This window comes from Heptranchias perlo, chromosome 15 (assembly GCF_035084215.1).
Source record: "Heptranchias perlo isolate sHepPer1 chromosome 15, sHepPer1.hap1, whole genome shotgun sequence".
NCBI classification, from domain to species: domain Eukaryota; kingdom Metazoa; phylum Chordata; class Chondrichthyes; order Hexanchiformes; family Hexanchidae; genus Heptranchias; species Heptranchias perlo.
The window spans coordinates 19,717,850-19,737,616 of NC_090339.1; positions in this window are offsets into that span (position 1 = coordinate 19,717,850).

The following is a 19,767-nucleotide window of genomic DNA, read 5'->3' on the forward strand; positions in this document are numbered from 1 at the left end:
TCCCCAGAGGATCTCTTACTATGAAATTACTAATTTAAAATTTTAAGATTACATATGCCATCTATAAAAACAAGGAGCGTGTTCCTTTTCTCCAACTTGTAATAAATTGTATAGCCAGTTGAAGAATGGAATTCTAGAGCCTAGTCTTCAGTTGCTTCTAAACTTTTCGTCACAGAGACCACCATTCCCCACACCCCAGATAAGCTGTCATATATAAATGGATACAAGCGTCCCCAATTGATATGCACCACCTGAATTTAATTAACACTAATTGATATAAATCATATGGATACAATTAACACAACTTGCCTTTCACATGTGGCATGAACTGCCTCTTGGGAGATATCAACCTTTATCATATCTTTGCAGATTGTAAAGGATCTGAGTCCCCCCCAGTTATCTGCCCTCGGTTCCTTCTGCTGTACATTTCCTTTTTCTGTAAAGAGAAGAAAACATGAATGGGCAGATATTTTGGGCTGTGTATTTTGGATGCAGTACAGCTTTGGGGGCTGATGCATGGATTACTTGATAAGTGCCTTGCCTACTGAATGTTTGAGAGGTAACTCAGTACATGTTAATTGTTAACTGTGTACATTAATAGTTAACATGGTCAGTCTTCAATCTTCCCCCGATTCTTGTTGTTTTTCTATGTTATCCTCTTCTGGCCTGCTGTATTAGTTTTTAGCCATCATTTTTATTGTCCTTTGTATTGCAATTGCAGCAGATTACTGGATCATTTTGGCTCTAAGCATACTAAGGAACTCCAGCAACTAATCGGACACCTGTTGCCTATTTTGATTGACATTAATAGCTTTCTGCATCAATGGCAGCTTCAATATTTGGCAGCCTTTGTTTAGTTATGGTCACCCTCACTTCTCACCTTGGTGCTTTTCTTTAAGTCTGACACCGTCTTTCAGATTTTTGATAAACTTCTCCATGTTGGCCTCCAGGGAGATGACCTCCCACATCTGTTTTCCTTTCTTTGTATGACTGTGTTGCTCTCTGCATGATACAGAACACTTTTATGTTTCCTGATGCCATCAGCTATCACCTACACATCATTACAGCTGAATCTGGTTTATCATTTTCTGTGTTTTCTCTCCATATTGTGCACCCCACAGTTGGGTTGGTCCACAGATGAATATAAAAAATCCAGCTGCAGTGGTTCTTTAGCTAGTTAAGAAAACACTTTTGCATCTGCTTTCAGATTAACTGCTCAATTATGCATTTCTGATGTACACAGAACAAAGTGCGGTCCTATAAATATATATTTTTTAAAAAGGCAAAGAAATGAACTGTCAATTTCAGCACTGTCTGTGTGCTGGAAAATTTCATCCCCATAGTGAAATGGGATTCAGGTGGAGGTGAGAGAGAGAGAGAGACAGACAGAACTGGCAGGTTAATCAATCTGGTCACATTTCTGCATTATTTTGTGTTGGTTGCAAATTGCCACAGACTTGGGCTTGAAAGCAGGTAGACTACTGGTCCTCTTGGCAGCAGAAAGGGGTCGAGATGCATTGCTTAAAAAAGGAAGTAGTGAAACCAACACTGCGTCTTCCATGCAGTTCATGTCTCCACATCATGTCTTCCATGCAGTTCGACAATGTCCTGATTGACAGGTTGCAGTGCGAATAGCACAAACGTGAAAGCAATCATACTGAACTGAATTCAGGAGTTGTTTCGCTGTAGTACCTCACAAATTAAATTGCTTAAATTCAGACTTTTTTGGAGATTGAATTTAGATCTAATTTTTAATTGTTCGGATGAAGTAAATAATATCATTGAACAATAATTATACAAAAAATCTCTGACTCGGGTATAATCACACTCATCATCCACAGAGTCCAGATCAGTGTTTGGAGCATTAACTAGCCACTTTACATGTAAATTAACGTTTTACATTGTAATCCAGACTTTGATACTTTCCCTGCAGTCTTTCAAATCAATGTCTGCCACATGTCACACAGCCCTCTTCTGGCAAGTCAGCAAACCTCTAACTTCCATCTCTCAAGCAGCTTTCACCACCTTCTTAAATGGCTCTGGAACTGCTTGTGTAAGGAATCATAGGGTCAGAACACTCTCTTTCACAGTATACCGTGCAATTGTGCTTGTGTGCATGGGCACTAAGGTTGCCTTATAATAGTTGCCCTATGGTGTTCAATCTCCAACTTTAAACAGAGTGGAGTGCGATACAGGTGCAGGGGTGGGGGATCATTTGTTTCACCCTGGAGTTAAAAAGTTGGTGACTGCAGTGTTAATTTACGAGAGTATCTAGTTTGAAATGTGCAAGCTAGGTTACTGGTCCATTTTCTATCTCAATCACAGCTACACCAGATATCTGAAGATATGTGGCTGCTCCTTAAAAACTATAGCCCCGATTTTAAATGAGGTGAGCGGGAAGACCCTATGACATTGCGAGCATGAGGCCTGGAGCAATTTTAACTCCCGGGCCTCACTTCAATATGACTGAAGGGCTGCCACCCAATCGCATTGGGAATTGGGCAGCTCACCCACATGACGTGTGCAATTTCCGGCAGGCTTTCTGGGGCCTAATTAAAGCCGGGACGCACCTTTTTAAAGTGAAGTTGTATTCCCTACTTTCATTTTTGCCTGTATAATGCTGGAAACTCTCATGGCCGTACAGACGAGTCGGATGGTTAATCTCCACACCACTTTCCCTCCCCTCCCCCACCCCCTGCCCCCAGTTTTCTGATGCCTCCATGGAGGTCCCCATGCCAAGGAGGAAGATACTGTTCTGCAGGAGCCTCCTCAAGACTACTATTGAGGAGACCTGGACAGAGATGGCTACCAGGTTAGTGCCACCAGCATCATCCCCAGGACCTGGCTTCAATATAGAAAGAGGTTCAAATACTTCACGAGCAACAAGGATGAGTACAGCTCTTCACCTCTCCAGGAATCATAAAATGATACAGCACATAAGGGGGCCTTTCAGCCCATCGTGCCTGTGCTGGCACTCCTTTCACCCCTCCCTGGCTACTCTCAATAATTCCTTTCTCTCCATCACATCCTTCTGTATACAATCACAAAGGCACATTCTCATTCCAAACATACTCACCTTTTCTGTTGCTATCTTCACACCGTACACTAACAACATTCTGAATAGTTTGAATGTTCTTCAATGCAGGATGAAGGGAGTGGAGAAGGGTCTAACAACAACGGTTAAGCAGAGGGGCTCTGTGTAAGTTTTGAAGGCAGGGGGATGAGCAGGCCACTGGAATCGCTAAGCTCTGGCTTAACTCAGCTCTGGCATCTCTTACTCTTCTGCTGCTTCCCTGACTTCCCTCTGGCCTTTCTTGTCCAATAGGGATTGCTTGCCATGCCTCCTCCAAATGCAGGCCTCTTAGTATCTACGATGCAGGAGACTCTTTCTGGGGCATATTGTAGGGATCCTCCAGACCAGTTGAGACACATGAACCTCTGTTTCACCATCCCTATGCTGTGCTAAGTAATGACCCTGGCTTTGATTATCCCGGTGCTGCTCGGGCATGATGGGGTTGCAGAGGAATGTCATGAGCCACGTGTATATCTCTTGTTCCATAGCAGCCATCCTGCCATGTTCCTGGGGGGGTGGGGGGGAGTGGTGGGGGGTAGTAGACTGTCGCAGGATAAATGCGTTGTGACAGCTGCCTGGATAATCCTGTTTCTGTGATTGGACTAGCTGGAAATTAATGGAGTGGTCTTTTCTATTCACATATACCGCTGGCTGTTGTCCTGGTGCCTCATGGCAACATGTGTGCACTCAGTGATGCCCTGAATGTAAGGGAAGCCAGCCACTGCTACAGTCTTGTATTGATTGTTGAGATCAATGGGGAAGGTGATGTACTGGTCAGCCCTAGAAAACAGGCTGCTGCTTAATACAGCAGTGTACTGCAGACTGGGAGATGCGGCTGATGTCCTCTGTAGCAGACTGAAAGGAGCCAGTGGCAAAGGAATTAAGGGATATGGTGACTTTGATGGCCACTGGCAAAGCAAGGCCCCCTTGTCCAGTGGGGAGCTGGGCCTATTGCAGGAGGCTGCAGAAGTCTGCAACAGTCTGCCTGGAGAAGCGCAGCCTCCTTGTCGCACTCTCTTCAGGATAGATCCAAGAAAGTGACTCTTGGCCTATATACCCTTAGTGCTGGGAATGGCCTCCTACAAGCAGCCCCCATCGCCTGTCTTCTAATAAGCACAGCTACTGCTCGTGCTGGTTGCTGAGACTCCTGCTCCGCCGTTCCTCTTCCTCTAACTGTTCCTCCACCCAAATAAAACTGGCAATAATAGCACCCATGATAATCAAATAGATCTTACTGAGGGTACATAAGGCAAAAGAAGTGATCTGGAAGCTCTGAACTCTCCTGGCATTCTAATTAGCACAATGATCTGATGATTCAATTAGCTGCAGGTGAAGGAATTTGGACTTTTGATACTTGTTTTAAAGACTTGGTGTTGTAAAATTGTTTACAATTGTCAACCCCAGTCCATCACCGGCATCTCCACATCATGTTTTAAAGACGACTAAACTAATGGACTTGGAATGAAACCCTTGCTTTCTTGGTAAAGAACACAGCTGTTAGCTTGATTGATGTCAGGATGCTGAGAGAGAGAGAAGCATATGTGTTAGCCAGATGAAATGGAGCCTTCGGAAGATTGTATCTGAAGTAACTGTTAAGAAGAAACAATGCGAACAGTTGCAGAGATAAGGAAACAATGCCTGCAAACTGTTAAGAGATACTTTGATGTTTGATAATTAAACAGCAGATTTTGGAGACGAAACCATATAAAACGGTTCATTCTATAAGGTTTTTCAGGAGAACCACGGACGACATCAGAACAAGATGCCGTAGAAATAGAACACTAGTTTTCTCCCCAAGACACAGAATCTGATCAATTCTTTATACAAACGTATGAAATTGCCAGTCAGGAAAAGACCCGCTGGTCCATCAAGCCTGCCCCACACCATGACGGCCGGTGTCTCGCTAGAAAGAGAAAGGTTGTATGAAAAGTTATTACTTTCTTTCTGGTACAAACTGTCACGATGTATACCAAATTAAATTCTTTAAAGTTAGAAAATAACTACGGTGTCTCGCTTGATTTCTTAGCCATCTGTATTCTGAACAAGAGAGAAAAGTAATTTTACACAGGTGAGTGCCCCTTTAGATACTGCTTTAGAGGCTCTGAGGCACCAATCCTGCAGGTGTTACTGGCGTGTTGGGCACTGGGCGGGGCTTCTGCGATTTTATGTTAAAATGGTGTCAGGCTTCTAATTGCGTCATTGGACCCTGATTTAAATATATTCATGAGGCCCCCACCTGCCTGTGGTGGGCACCTTGGTCTCCTTTGAAAAGTGCGCGGTTAAAATGTCAGCAGGTGGGAGCATGGCGGCAACGCAGCGATAGTTAGTCTACCGCTGTTTTAACCACCCACCCACCCCATTCCCGCCGGACAGGCAAAGTTAAAACTGGGGTTCATGAGTTCAAACGTGATTCGGAGATGCCATTGTTTCTAATTTAGTTATAATCTATGACGAGGATGGTCTTCAAAACTGCAATTAAATGTACTTCTTCCTAGTCAATGCAGCTGAAGAATTCCATACGAGGCCACAGGGTATGATTTATAAAGGAATGAAAAGAGAAATATTGATTGTAAAATTGCTAACAACATCTTAAGTAACAATAAAGGACTTTCAAACACATATGCAGTAAATAATGATGGAAGAAAATTGATGGTTCAATTAAAATTGTTAGTGAGATGTAATTTTAACCCCCAAGAACAGGTGGGTTGGGGGCGGGTGGGAGGTTAAAATAATAACTCTTTGGAGCGGGACCGAGTCCCCGCTCCAACACGCCCACTTCTGGGTTTAACCCCGGCAGGTTTGTATGCGTGTGCACAACAGACACCAGTAAGTCTAGCCCCCACTTGAAGCCGGTGGGCCGATACTTTAAGGGGCAATGTACCTCACTGAAATAGTTGAGGTACTTAAGTTTTTGTGTATCACAAAAGTTAAATCAATTTAATCTTACCTGTTCAGGTTTCCCATCACTTCCGATTCACATCAGGTGAAAGCAGGTGGGAAGGGCCAGATCCATGAGGTGAGTGCCTTTATTGCACTGTTTGTGGGCCTGGAGGAGCAGGAGTGCTTCATCCAGACCCAACAAGCTCACCTGGCTGACAGGAACCCCGCAATCAGCCGCCTCCCCCCACCTCCAAACCCCCCCCTCTGATTTATTTTTTCTAGTGCCGATGATCGATCTCTCTCCCTCCCACCCACCTCTCTGATTCACCGCTCCATTCCCTTCCGACAGGCAGCCAGACTGTCAATCTGGCCGTCTGGTGCGTGGGAAACCTGGAAGCAGAAATACTCCCCTTCAATTGAGTTGCAATCGCAGGTTGCGATCGTGCGGGATACCCGGCTCTGAGATAAAATCATGCCCCATTTGTTTATTCAAAAGGCCCGACATCTCTTTCTTTGAGCAGATTACATATTTTATGAACTGAAATCTGCACCTTTCATTTTCTGACCTGGTAGAAATGGGAATGTTGTAGCCAGGTCTAACATTCCAGCCTGACTGCAATAAATTGTGGTCTAGAACTTCTGCAGGATTCTGACTGCATCTTCAGCCTATCAGATAGCAAAGTATTGCACACTAAACTAAATTTCTACAGGTTGAAACAATAATGTTTCAGTAGCTTATACAGAGGTAAACATTTTGCACATAAAAAGTACAAGACAGTAATTTTTAAAAGTATACGTTGCCACAGTTTGAGAGTTTTGCCTCTTTGGCATGGGAAAGATTTTGGGTTAATTTATATTAAGATGTTGATTTTAAGTTAAAGTCAGCTCACAAAAGGTTAATTCCCCACAAGACACAATTTATCTGGGAATTTGGATTAGATCCGATAGATGGGACCAGACAAAGTGGCTTAGCAGTACTGTGTTTGCCATATACTATCTCAAGTTGAGAAAACTGGGCTTGTTATCACATTTCAGAGTGAAATTGGCTGTAGTGTTGGGGTGGCTTCTGTTTATTGAGCTCAGCAGGAAACCTAGCTGGCCAAACAATGTGCTGCCATGGCCCCTGACTATATAGGAAAGGATTGATGGACCAGTTGATCTTTTGCTGTCCGACATTTCCGTATGTTCGCATGGATGTAGATTCTTCTAACACTGTGTTCTCTCTTCGCAAAGGAAAGAGCAGCACACAAACAGATCTCACAATATTCTTAATTAAATGTTTACTGTCAAAGATGTACAAATTACTTAATATGATGCTGTCACAAAAATGAAAGCCACAGCTCACTGTACTCTCCTTCTCACACCTGGGGGCAGTACAACTGGGACATGCCACTTTCCTAAAGATTGTCAGCTAAATCTGCAGTGGATCCTGTGGAGGGTATTTTAAAATCAATGCACTGAAACTTGTAGTACTATTGATTTCAACAAAAATGACTGTGGGGCCCACAGACCTGCGACCTGCTGGTAACAGCGGTATAGCTGTGTTGTGAGGGCAGTTACAACAAGCTTGCATTATTTCAAATGCTGCAAGTGCTATTTCCCTTACAGGAGAGAGTTTGGATACTGTGGCCTGCTGACTGCATACAAAATAAGACAGTGATGTCTGTATCTGAACTGTGAAACTCAGTTGCAACAAGCTGTGGTATAGCAGAAAGCAATATGAGGAGATGGTACAAGAACTATTTTCTTGTGTTGATTTTCAAGAGTTATTTTTGAATGCTGTGCTTTTTACCAGTTCTAAATTTGAAAAATGAATTGTACTCAGTTATAAAGAGAATCTGACAGTAAATGCTAAAGGAATTAGAGATGATTGGTACAAAGCACGATTTGGCCCCCTCCTATTTCTCATCTACTTGGTGCTTCTCGGCGACTTCATCTGAAAACATGACGTCAGGTTCCACGTGTACGCTGATGACAGCCAGTTCTACCTCACCACCACCTCTCTCAACCCCTCCACTGCCTCTGATTTGTCATGCTGCTTGTCTGACATACAGTATTGGATAAGCAGAAATTTCCAATTAAATATTGGAAAGACTGAAGCCATTGTCTTCGGTTCCCTAGCCACCGACTCCATTCCTCTCCCTAGCCACTGTCTGAGGCTGAACCAGACTGTTCCCAACCTTGACCCTGAGCTGAGTTTCCGACCTCATATCCTCTCCAACACCAAGACCACATATTTCCATTGCCTTTCTCTGCCCCACCTCAGCTTTTCTGCTGGAACCCTCATCCATGCCTTTGTTACCTCTGGACTCAACTATTCCAATGGTCACCTGGCGGGCCTCCCACCTTGCACCCTCCATAAACTTGAACTCATCCAAAACTCTGCTGCCCATATCCTAATTTGCACCAAGTCCCGTTCACCCATCATCCCTGTACTCGCTGACCTACATTGGCTCCCAGTCCGGGAAAGCCTCAATTTTAAATTTCTCAAGCTTGTGTTCAAATCCCTCCATGGCCTTGCCCCTCCCTATCTCCGTAACCTCCTCCAGCCCTACAACCCTCTGATCTCTGCGCTCCTCCAAATCTGGCCTCTTGCTCATTCCCGATATTCATTGCTCCACCATTGGCGGCCGTGCCTTCAGCTGTCTAGGCCCTAAGCTCTGGAATTCCCTCCCTAAACCTCACTGCCTCTCTCCCTCTCCTCAATTAAGACGATCATTAAAACCTACCTCTTTGACCAAGTTTTTGAACACCTGTCCTAATATCGCCTCATGGCTCAGTATCAGATTTTGTTTGAGAATCGCTCCTGTGAAGCGCCTTGGGATGTTTTACGACATTAAACACACTTTATAAATGCAAGTTGTTTTGTTGTTAAAGGGAATGAACCTAAAAGTAACTCACAATGGAAAACGTTTTAAGGAAACTGAGGCAAGAGTCAATATTATCTATATATATTAATCCACCTCAATCTACCTATTTAATATTTTATCATATAACTGCTTGTCTATGCACTTCTTACACACCACACTTCAATGTCACACATTTCACTTCACTGTCACACTCAAAATTCTGTCTTGTTTCAAAAAGAAAACTCTCCAAGAACACACAATTGCAGACGCAGAATGTCTGCAATCTCTTGGCTAACCTTGGTATGAACTCTGTTTATTTAACGGTAGTTAAAAGTTGTGGCCTTAAAGAGAGACACACACACAGACACTGTAGCAATTATGCATTCGGGCTGATTTTCTGCTCCAGGCTTTTTAGGCTCATTTGTCTATTTCCTGTTGCAATGCTAGCCAACAGCACACGAAAACTGCAACTTTCATTTATATAGCACTTTCAACGCAGGAAAAAATGTCTGAAGGTGCTTCACAGAAGTGTAAGCAAAGAATTGGACAGTGAACCAAAGGAGGAGATATAAGGATGATTTCTCCTTTTCATGTATTCCACTTTATGCAGTGATTGACCAGGCCCTCTTTAATATGGTTGTAGAAGTGCCTCGTTGGACAAATGCTAAAATGGAGCCTCCCCAAGTTTGGTTGAAGAGGTGGGTTTTATAGAGGAAGGTGGAAGGGGTTAGGTAGGAAATTCCAGAGCATGGGGCCTAATGTGGGTGGAGGCACGGCCACCACTGGTGGGGGAAAAAGGAGGGGTGGATGCACAGGAGGCTAGGAGCAGAGCGTTAGAGAATTCTGGAGGGTTTGTAGGTTGGAGAATGCATTGAATGTAAGATTGCTAAGAATATCTTAAGTAACAATGAAGGGTTTCCAATCATATATGCAGTAAATAATGATGAAGGAAAATGGTGGTCCATTTAAAAATGCTAGTGAGAAACTAGAATCCAGAGGCAAAGAAATAGCAGTGTTAGTAAATAGTTACTTCACACCCATTGTTACAGTTTAGGCCTTTAAAACATCATGGCGGCTAAATTGGGCTGAGCAGTGCCTGCTTTGTAAGCGCTACACGGACTCCTCAGGACCCAAAATGGCATCTGAAATGTGCGCGCACACTTCTAGCATGACGTGCGGCGGACGCCATATTGGTAAAGGCGTTCGTGCGTGCACAGGTAATGAACGCCGGCACCATGTAAAGTAGGGAGAGTATGCGGTAGATCAGTGTGCAGCACTGATTTAAAGGGACAGATGTGATTTTGGAACTTCATGCTTCAGCCAACGCACTGTCTTAACCTCGCACAGCTGAACAGGTCTTAAACAGCATGGAGGACCCATCACCAGCGCTATTTAAAGGGATCATGCAGGCATTATAGTAATTGCTGGATTATTGCTTCTGGCTTCTGATGCATTTGTACATGTTTTTGGAGGTCTCCTATACTTGATTATTAGGACAAGGGGACATAGCCTAAAAATTAGAGCCAGGACTTGCAGGAGTGAAGTTAGGAAATGCTTCTACACGCAAAGGATGGTAAAAGTTTGGAATGGTCTTCTGCAAATGGCAGTTGATGCTAGCTCAATTGTTAATTTTAAATCTGAGATTGATATATTTTTGTTAACCAAAGGTATTAAGGGATATGGGGCTAAGTGGGGTATATGGAGTTAGGTCACAGATCAACCATGATCTCATTGAATGGCAGAACAGGCTCGTGGGATTAAATGGCCTACTCCTGTTCCTATGTTCCTATAATAAAGTTTCAATACTCTCCAGGGAGTGGGCTGGCTAGCTGACAGGCAACAGCAAGGGCACTGACGGAGTGGCAGCGGTGGGACAGGAATGTTGTCATCCTGAGAGAGGACAGCAGGTTCATGTTCCATGGAGCCACTGCCATTTGCTGCCTCCTGAAATGCACCATCTTCTCCTGCAAGAAAGCAGGACGTGTGTCGGTCAGTGTCCTGCAGGATGTTTGGGTGATGTGGCTGTCGTGGTTGAATAGTTGCCAGTGAGTTGTGGGTATGCGGCTTGCAACAGTGGTAATGTGTGAGGGTGAGATGAAGCATCTGATTGGAAGAGTTGAGTGCTGATTGAAAGAGTTTGTTGGTATGTGGGTGATGGGGTGTGTAGTGAGTGGAGCAGTGGATGTGGCTAATGGTGCAGTTGGTAGGAGATGATAGTTGACCTCACTCACCTTGGCCACTCGTGTCAAATCGTTGAACTTCACCCTGTGCTGCATCTGTGATCTTGGCACTATGCCCCTGGCATTGACCTCATCCGCTACAGCCTCCCACTGCCTCGGGAGCATATGTCTGGAGGGCCTTTTGCCCCCTTGCGGATATAGGATGCCCCTCCTTCTGTCCACTTCTTGCCCCAAGGTCTCTGGTGCATCAGTCGGGAACCTTGGTACAAGCTGTCTCGCAGGTGCAAACTTGGATCGGCAGATTGATGGGGTCTGGTGCAGATTGGAGGATGTGGGATGTAGTTGTGATCAACCTTTATTCAATGTTTTAAAATAAATCAACAGTTTTTAAACGTAAGGACGGGACCTGAGTCTGTGTTTTACGTGTGCGATTTCAGATCTCTGTTCAGATTCCATTCAGACCTGTGCCATATTGAAAATATAAGCTTTGAGCAGCCAAGTTGTTGCTCCATTAAAAATTCCAGAGTTCCCATCATCACCATGCTTCATTATGTTGCAGCGCAGATTCACTTCACAATTGACTTCCACCACTTCCTGCAGCCACAGAGGTGCAGGTGGCCTTTAAGTCGTGCTAGCCACTCCTGGTGCGTGCAGCCACTCAACCACGCAAGTAGCGCTGGCTGCAGGCAGCAATCGCTGAAAAGACCAGGCAGTATGAATGTTACGTGCTGCCTCCACCTCAACGACCGGGTGCCAATTTAACCTCCCCAGCCTCTGATTGACTAAAAATGACTATTATCTTTGAAGATTGACGCGCTGTCTTCACTGATGCGACCAGATCAATCTTTAATGCAATTTTTCTGCATCAGATTGAGGCCCAATAGCACTATGTAAACAGTGCACAAATAGGTAAGACCTCAGTTTACGCACCCAGTGTAACAAATCCCAGCGTTATCCCGGTAAGATAGTCATTTATAGTAATTTCGTACTCGGCTTTAGCAATTTGGAGAAAAATTGCCGATAGGCAGTTTTATGGATCCACAACGGCTTTGTGAATATGAGGAATTATTTTTAGAATAATGTAGTAAAATGGAAGAGTCAAACACAATATAATACAGAAGCAATGCAATAGGACTGGAAATATAACAGCAGCAATGGTACAGAAAAAACATTGGAATTCAAAGAAAGAAGGTTTTCAACTATTGTTTTTTAAAATACCGCTTCTTAGTAATATTTGAGGAATAGAAAGCTCCCAACATAATTACTTTCTATATTGCAGACACCCAAACAGAATTGTACACTTTTTTGATATCTTTGATTCATTTGTGTGAGATTTAAATAAAATATTTTACTGACAAAAGCACACAGCATTGTGACAAACATGGCTGCAGTATCTTTTCTTGACCAGTGTACGTTCTTGCAGCAGGCCTCTCAGATTTTCACAAAGGTCAGTGCAGGTTTAAACACCATTTAATGGAGTGAACCTGGTGATCCCGTTGGTTACGTTTTGCTGCTAAGTTGGATTTATTTTCTTCTGTGAAAGGAAAAGAAGTTGCATTGTACTGTGATTTGAGACTCCTTATGAAGTGCACTTCATGCTTTGATATGCTGGATCAATGAGACTAGCTTGCTAATCCACTGCTTCTGTTCTTTCCCTGCAGTGTAGCAAGAAAATAGAAACAAGCAATAACAACAAAAATCCCATGTTTATAGATTTCTTACTATGAGTTATCATCTTCCAAACAAGGAAGGAAACTTCACCGTTAAAGTCTAAGGTTATGTTGAGGGATTGGTGCCACTTTCAACCAACCCTGGTGATTTGATCTCCCCTGGAAAGGAGGGGAACAATAATCTGTTATCAAATCAAACCATTATTAGATATCTCCACTTTCACAATCAAGCATTAATATCTCTCCATTTCACAATGTACCATTTATCATACTTGTGTTATATTAGAAAATCTGAATTACAACACTCTCGTTTCGTAATCAAAGATGATGGAGTAGATTTTCAACTAATTGCCTGGCCACAAGACTGACATTGCGGATGCGCCATCTCTAATAGAAATCACCCGATTTCCATTTGATTTTAATGGACATGAATATCTGACAATTTCTATAACTGGTGGGGGGACGGGGCTGATCCACAACGCCAGTTTTATGTCAGGGCAGTAAGTTGAATAGTTACCCCAATATTTCTTTCCCATCATGAACAAACTTCAGTCGTCGTCTTTTTTACAAGCAAACAATAAAAGCATCTTTTAGTGGCACAGTACTAAGGTAAATGGAAGGCTGGCTTAATTCTTAGAGAGAAATATTTGTATTTATGTGTTGGACTCAGAAACCTAAATTTTCTGATTAATTTTATTTTAATACGTGTTAAATGGGTTATCGCTAGCATTAAAATGATACAGATTGGAAAATAGAAACACAGAAAATAGGAGCAGGAGTAGGCCATTCAGCCCTTTGAGCCTGCTCCGCCATTCAATATGATCATGGCTGATCGTCTATCTCAACATCATATTCCCACTCTCTCCCCATACCCCTTGATGCCTTTTGTGTCTAGAAATCTATCTAGCTCCTTCTTAAATATATTCAGTGACTTGGCCTCTTCTGTGGTAAAGAATTCCACAGGTTCACCAACCTCTGGGTGAAGAATTACTCCTCATCTCAGTCCTAAAAGTCCTACTCCATATCCTGAGATTGTGAACCCTCGTTCTGGACCCCCCAGCCGGGGGAAACATCCTCCCTGCATCCAGTCTGTCTAGCTCTGTCAGAATTTTATAAGTTTCAATGAGATCGCCTCTCATTCTTCTAAACTCGAGTGATTACAGGCCGAGTCGACCCAATCTCTCCTCATATGACAGTCCTGCCATCCCAACAATCAATCTGGTGAACCTTCGCTGCACTCCCTCTATGGCAAGTATATCCTTTCTTAGGAAGGAGACCAAAACTGCACACAATACTCCAGGTGTGGTCTCACCAAGGCCCTGTATAACTGTAGGAAGACACCTTTGCTACTGTACTCAAATCCTCTTGCAATGAGGGCCAACATATCATTTGCCTTCCTAACTGCTTGCTGCACCTGCATGTTTGCTTTCAGTGATTGATGTACAAGGACACCCAAGCCCTTTTGTACATCGACATTTCCCAATCTATCACCATTTAAATAATACTCTGCCTTTCTGTTTTTCCTTCCGAAGTGGATAACTTCACATTTATCCACGTTATACTGCATCTGCCATGTATTTGCTCACTCACTCAACTTGACTAAATCGCCTTGAAGCCTCTTTGCATCCTCCTCACAACTCACAATCCCATCTAGTTTTGTGTCGTCAGCAAATTTGGAAATATTACATTTGGTTCCCTCATCCAAATCATTGATATATATTGTGAATAGCTGGGGCTCAAGCACTGATCCCTGCGGTACCCCATTAGTCACTGCCTGCCACCCTGAAAAAGACCCATTTATTCCTACTCTCTGTTTCCTGTCTGTTAACCAATTTTCAATCCATGCCATTATATTACCACCAATCCCATGTGCTTTAATTTTGCACACTAACCTCTTGTGTGGGACTTTATCAAAGGCCTTCTGAAAATCCAAATACACCACATCCACTAGTTCTCCCTTATCTATTCTACCAGTTACATCCTCACAAAACTCCAGAAGGTTTGTCAAACATGATTTCCCTTTCATAAATCCATGTTGACTTTGTCTAATCCCGTTGATATTTTCTAAGTGTCCTGTTATCCCATCCTTTATAATAGACTCTAACATTTTTCCTGCTACTGATGTTAGGCTAACCAATCTGTCGTTCCTTGTTTTCTCTCCCTCCTTTTTTAAATAGTGGGGTTACATTTGCCACCCTCCAATCTGCAGGAACTGTTCCATAATCTATAGAATTTTGGAAGATGACAAATAATGCATCCACTATTTCCAGGGCCACTTCCTTTAGTACTCTGGGATGCAGATTATCAGGCCCTGGGGATTTATCGGCTTTCAGTCCCATTAATTTCTCCAGCACTACTTCTTTTACTAAAATTTAGGCTGGAGATTCCAATCTATTATTCACATGTAAATGGTTTCTCTGGTTCTCAAACATGCTGCAAAGTTCCACTTGCCTTTTGGTTAAAATGATGTTATGTAAGTAGAACATCTGGACTGTAGGGTACCTCCTTGTCCATTGTTGGAAGTCAAGCTAACATATGAACACACGAATTAAGAGCAGGAGTGTAGGCCATTTGGCCCCTCGAGCCTGCTCTGCCATTTGATAAGATCATGGTTGATCTGATAGTGACCTCAACCCTACTTTCCTGTCTACCTCCTATAACCTTTGACTCCCTTGTTAATCAGAAATCTATCTAACTCAGCCTTAAAAATATTCAATGACCCTGCCTCCACAGCTCTCTGGGGAAAGGAGTTCCACAGACTCACAACCCTCTGAGAGAAAAAAGTTCTCCTCATCTCCATCTTAAATGGGAGACTCATTATTTTTAAACTGTGGCCCCTAGTTCTAGTCTCTCCCACAAGGGGAATCATCATCTTAGCATCTACCCTTTCTAGTTCCCTCAGGATCACCCAATAAGATCTTCTAAACTTCAGTGTATACAGGTTCAACTTGTCCAACCTTTCTTCATAAGATAACCCCCTCATCCCAGGAATCAGTCGAGTGAACCTGATTTTAGTGATAGACATTTTTTTCGATGGGAATTGACAAGAACATATGGTATGTTATAGTGAATAAAGGACACATGATACATTACTGTTGAAAACACTTGCACATATTGTACTGTTTATCACCTTCTTCAACCATCTGCTCTGGCTCACACCCTCTTTGAACACTTCATGCATCAATCACCTTGCTGACGAAACGTGGGCTGAATTTATCTCAAAATTGAATGAATCTCTCCTAAAATGTGGGATGGGTGTCTGTAATTACATTAGTCACTTGGTAATGTATGTTGCAAGATGCAGCTTTTGTTTATTTCTGGAACTGCAATACGTGAAAAATTAAGGGAAGAAACTGTAGTCAATGTACTTTGAAGAGACTATTTTTCCCCATTTTTCACTTTGTTGTTCTCTCACCTAATTAGCTGAATTTTGTAGTCTATTACTGATAGTTTTCATACGCCATCAACACAGCATGCTATAAATTGTTAATATGCTCATCATTGACATACAGGTCATGATTTTAGCAAGGATCCGGGAACACATCACATCTTTAGATATTCGCGTGGGGAACCCAGAATCCAAATGAGTGCATCGCAATCCGCGATCGCAACTCAATTAAAGGTAAGTATTTGTAATTCCAGGTTTTCCACATGCCAGGTTGGCTGCCTGTCAGGAGGGAAAGGAGCTGTGAATTGGAGAGTGGGGCGAGATCGTGGGCCCTGTAAGAAATCGGGTATATGGTGGGGGGGAGGAGGGGAGTAGACAACAGCAGGTGGGCCTCGGATAAAATCGGGGGTGGGGGGTCCAGCGTCAGAATATCGTGGGGGTGGAGGGGGTTCATGTTATGCCAGGTGAGCTTGTTTGCCCTGGAAGAAGCACTCTTGCTCCTCATGGCCCACAAGCAGTGCACTCACCTCATGGATCCAGTCCTTCTCACCTGAATTGGAAGAGATGGGGAAACCTGTACAGGTTGTTTTACTTTTGTAATGCACAAAAAATTGAGTACCTCAACTATTTCAGTGAGGTACATTGCCCCTTTAAGTATCGGCCCACGGGTGTTAAGTGGGGGCTGGACTTCCGTGTGTCAGTTGCGCTCATGGGCATCCACACGTGCCTGGGTCAAACCTGGAAGTGGACGTGTTGGAGCCAGGATGCTGTCCCGCTCCAAACCCACCTGTTCTTGGTAGTTAAAACTACTCCCACAGTTTATTTTCAGATTATTCATTCCATACTGTCAGTATGGAGCATTTTTACTCTGCTTTATCATGGCATCTCTTGACTACATCATTGTCAATCTCATCTTATGTAAGCCTGTTCTCCATTTTTTCATTCTAACAGACAGCATGGGGCTTGTCCTGAGACATTTATACCCTATGTCCAAACCGACTTAGTGCCAGCTTTCTGATCAGCATCAGTGCTGCAGTATATTTTGTTTGTCTTCTACACTTCTTCGCTCTATGTTCTAATCGGTATAACATGTATAATCACTTCTGTATTAAAGGATTTACTTGTGGCCATTGTTGACTGAAACAATATTATGACTTGTGATAAGCTTTGAGAACATTTGATTACTAAACAGTGACTAATGTCGAGGCATGATGCTTAATTCTAAGCTGTTTAAGCAGAACAATATACTTGAATTTGAAGTGGTTGACTGCAATAACTACTTACAAAAATGTCTCTAGCAAAAGGCATGCTGTTCACCACTGGTAAGATGTCTCCTATTAAAGCTTTATGATGTGTGGAAAAATTACTCAAAATATTTAGGTTACTGAAGAAGTTATGATTCAGTTCAATTCTGTTTTGAAATTATAATATCAATGATTGTAAAAAATATTTCAATCATGGAGAGTGGGACTAATTGGATAGCTCTTTCAAAGAGCCGGCACAGGCACGAAGGGCCGAATGGCCTCCTTCTCTGCTGTATCATTCTATGATCCATTTTCATTGTCAGACCAGCTGTTGGTCATAGATTAAACAAGAATCTATATTAAAATAGATGTATCCATCTTTCCTGGAGAACAGGCCCAGCCTGGTTAAGGATTGAAGGAGAAATGGTTCATATTACTGTTGTGTGATCTTTCTCATACATTTCCTTAGGGAAAGAAATAACCAACTTTGCACATTTTATGGACCATTGAACTTTCTGAAGAGCAAGAAATTGGAACAATTGGATTAACCCTTGAAAAACTTTCAATTTCTTTGGACACCTTCATTTGGGTGGCAAAGGGAACGATTAGCCAAGATACAAAGAAGCAAATAACAACTCTGATTTACTGTTGTGGTTGTTTCTGCGTTTTGAGAGTATTGTTTGAACATTATTGTTCAGCACTTGCCGCTAGCCTTCGAAGCGATATTTGTGAAGTCTTTGCAGGGCTGTTGCTTGAAGTTCTGCTTCCTTCTGCTGTACCTTTAGAGAAATCCTGGTCCAGTTCTATTGCACATTTATATTGATGCAGAGTGGTTGTGGTAGCACACCAACAGGAAAAGTGGCATTTTAACTTGAGTATTAACTTGAGTGCGGGAAGTCACCAAGGAAGAGGTAAGTGATTGGCTGGTGAGTATTTTCCTGCTGAATTTGTCTAAAGTTAGAGTTTGTGGATTCTCGGGTCTCTGTTGTGTAGTGGGGGACTGCTGTTCAGCAAGGGCCCTTGAGTATACCTTTTAATTGAAGTGAAATTGGTGGGATTCATTTAATTTGAATTAATTAGTTAAAGGGTAAGTCATGTCAGGACAGCCCAGCCCCGTGTTATGCTCTTCCTGCTCTATGTGGGAAATAAGGGACCCTTCCGGTGTCCCTGACTACCATGTGTGCGGGAAATGTATCCAGCTGCAGCTACTGACAAACCGCATTGCGGCACTGGAGCTGCGGATGGATTCATTATGGAGCATTCGCGATGCTGAGAACATCGTGGATAGCACGTTTAGTGAGATGGTCACACCGCAGGTAAAGGTTGTACAGGCAGGAAGTAATTGGGTGACCACCAGGCAGAGTAAGAGGAGCAGGCAGGCAGTGCAGGGGTCCCCTGTGGCCGTCCCCCTCTCAAACAAATATACCGCTTTGGATATTGTTGAGGGGGATGACTTATCAGGGGAAGACAGCAGCAGCCAACTTCCTGGCACCAGGGGTAGCTCTGCTGCACAGGCTGGGAGGAAAAAGAGTGGAAGAGATATAGTGGTAGGGGATTCTATCGTAAGGGGAACAGACAGGCGTTTCTGTGGCCGTAAATGTGACTCCAGGATGGTTTGTTGCCTCCCTGGTGCCAGGGTCATGGATGTCACTGAGCGGCTACAGGGCATTCTCAAGGGGGAGGGTGAGCAGGCAGAGGTCGTGGTCCACATTGGGACCAATGACATAGGTAGGAAGGGAGATGAGGTCCTGCATCAAGAATTTAGGGAGCTAGGTAGAAGATTAAAGAGCAGGACCTCAAAGGTTGTAATCTCTGGATAACTCCCAGTGCCACGGGCTAGTGAGTATAGAAATAGGAGGATAGAACAGATGAATGCGTGGCTAAAGAGTTGGTGCAGGAGGGAGGGTTTCAGTTTCCTGGATCACTGGGCCTGCTTCTGGGGAAGGTGGGACTTGTACAAGTCGGACGGGTTGCACCTGAACCAGAACGGGACAAATATCCTTGCGGGGAGGTTTGCTAGCACTGTTGGGTTAAACTAACTTGGCAGGGGGATGGGATACAGAGTGGAGCTACAATAGGGGGTGATGTGCAGCCAAATGTAGAGAAAAAAACAAGTCAGCTTGGAAGACAGGGCAAATATGTAAGGGCAAGGCTGGATGGCATCTATTTTAATGCAAGGAGTCTTGCGAATAAGGTGGATGAACTGAAGGTGTTGATAAACACATGGGAGTATGATATTGTTGCTGTTACAGAGTCATGGTTGAGGGAGGGGCAAGACTGGCAGCTCAATATTCCGGGGTACAGAATCTTCAGGCGAGACAGAGGGGGAGGTATAATAGGAGGGGGGGTCGCAATATTAATTAAAGAATCAATTACTGCTATAAGGAGGGATGATATATTAGCAGGTTCCTCTAATGAGGCCATATGGGTGGAGCTTAAAAACAAAAAGGGGGCAAGCACTTTGATGGGCGTGTACTATAGGC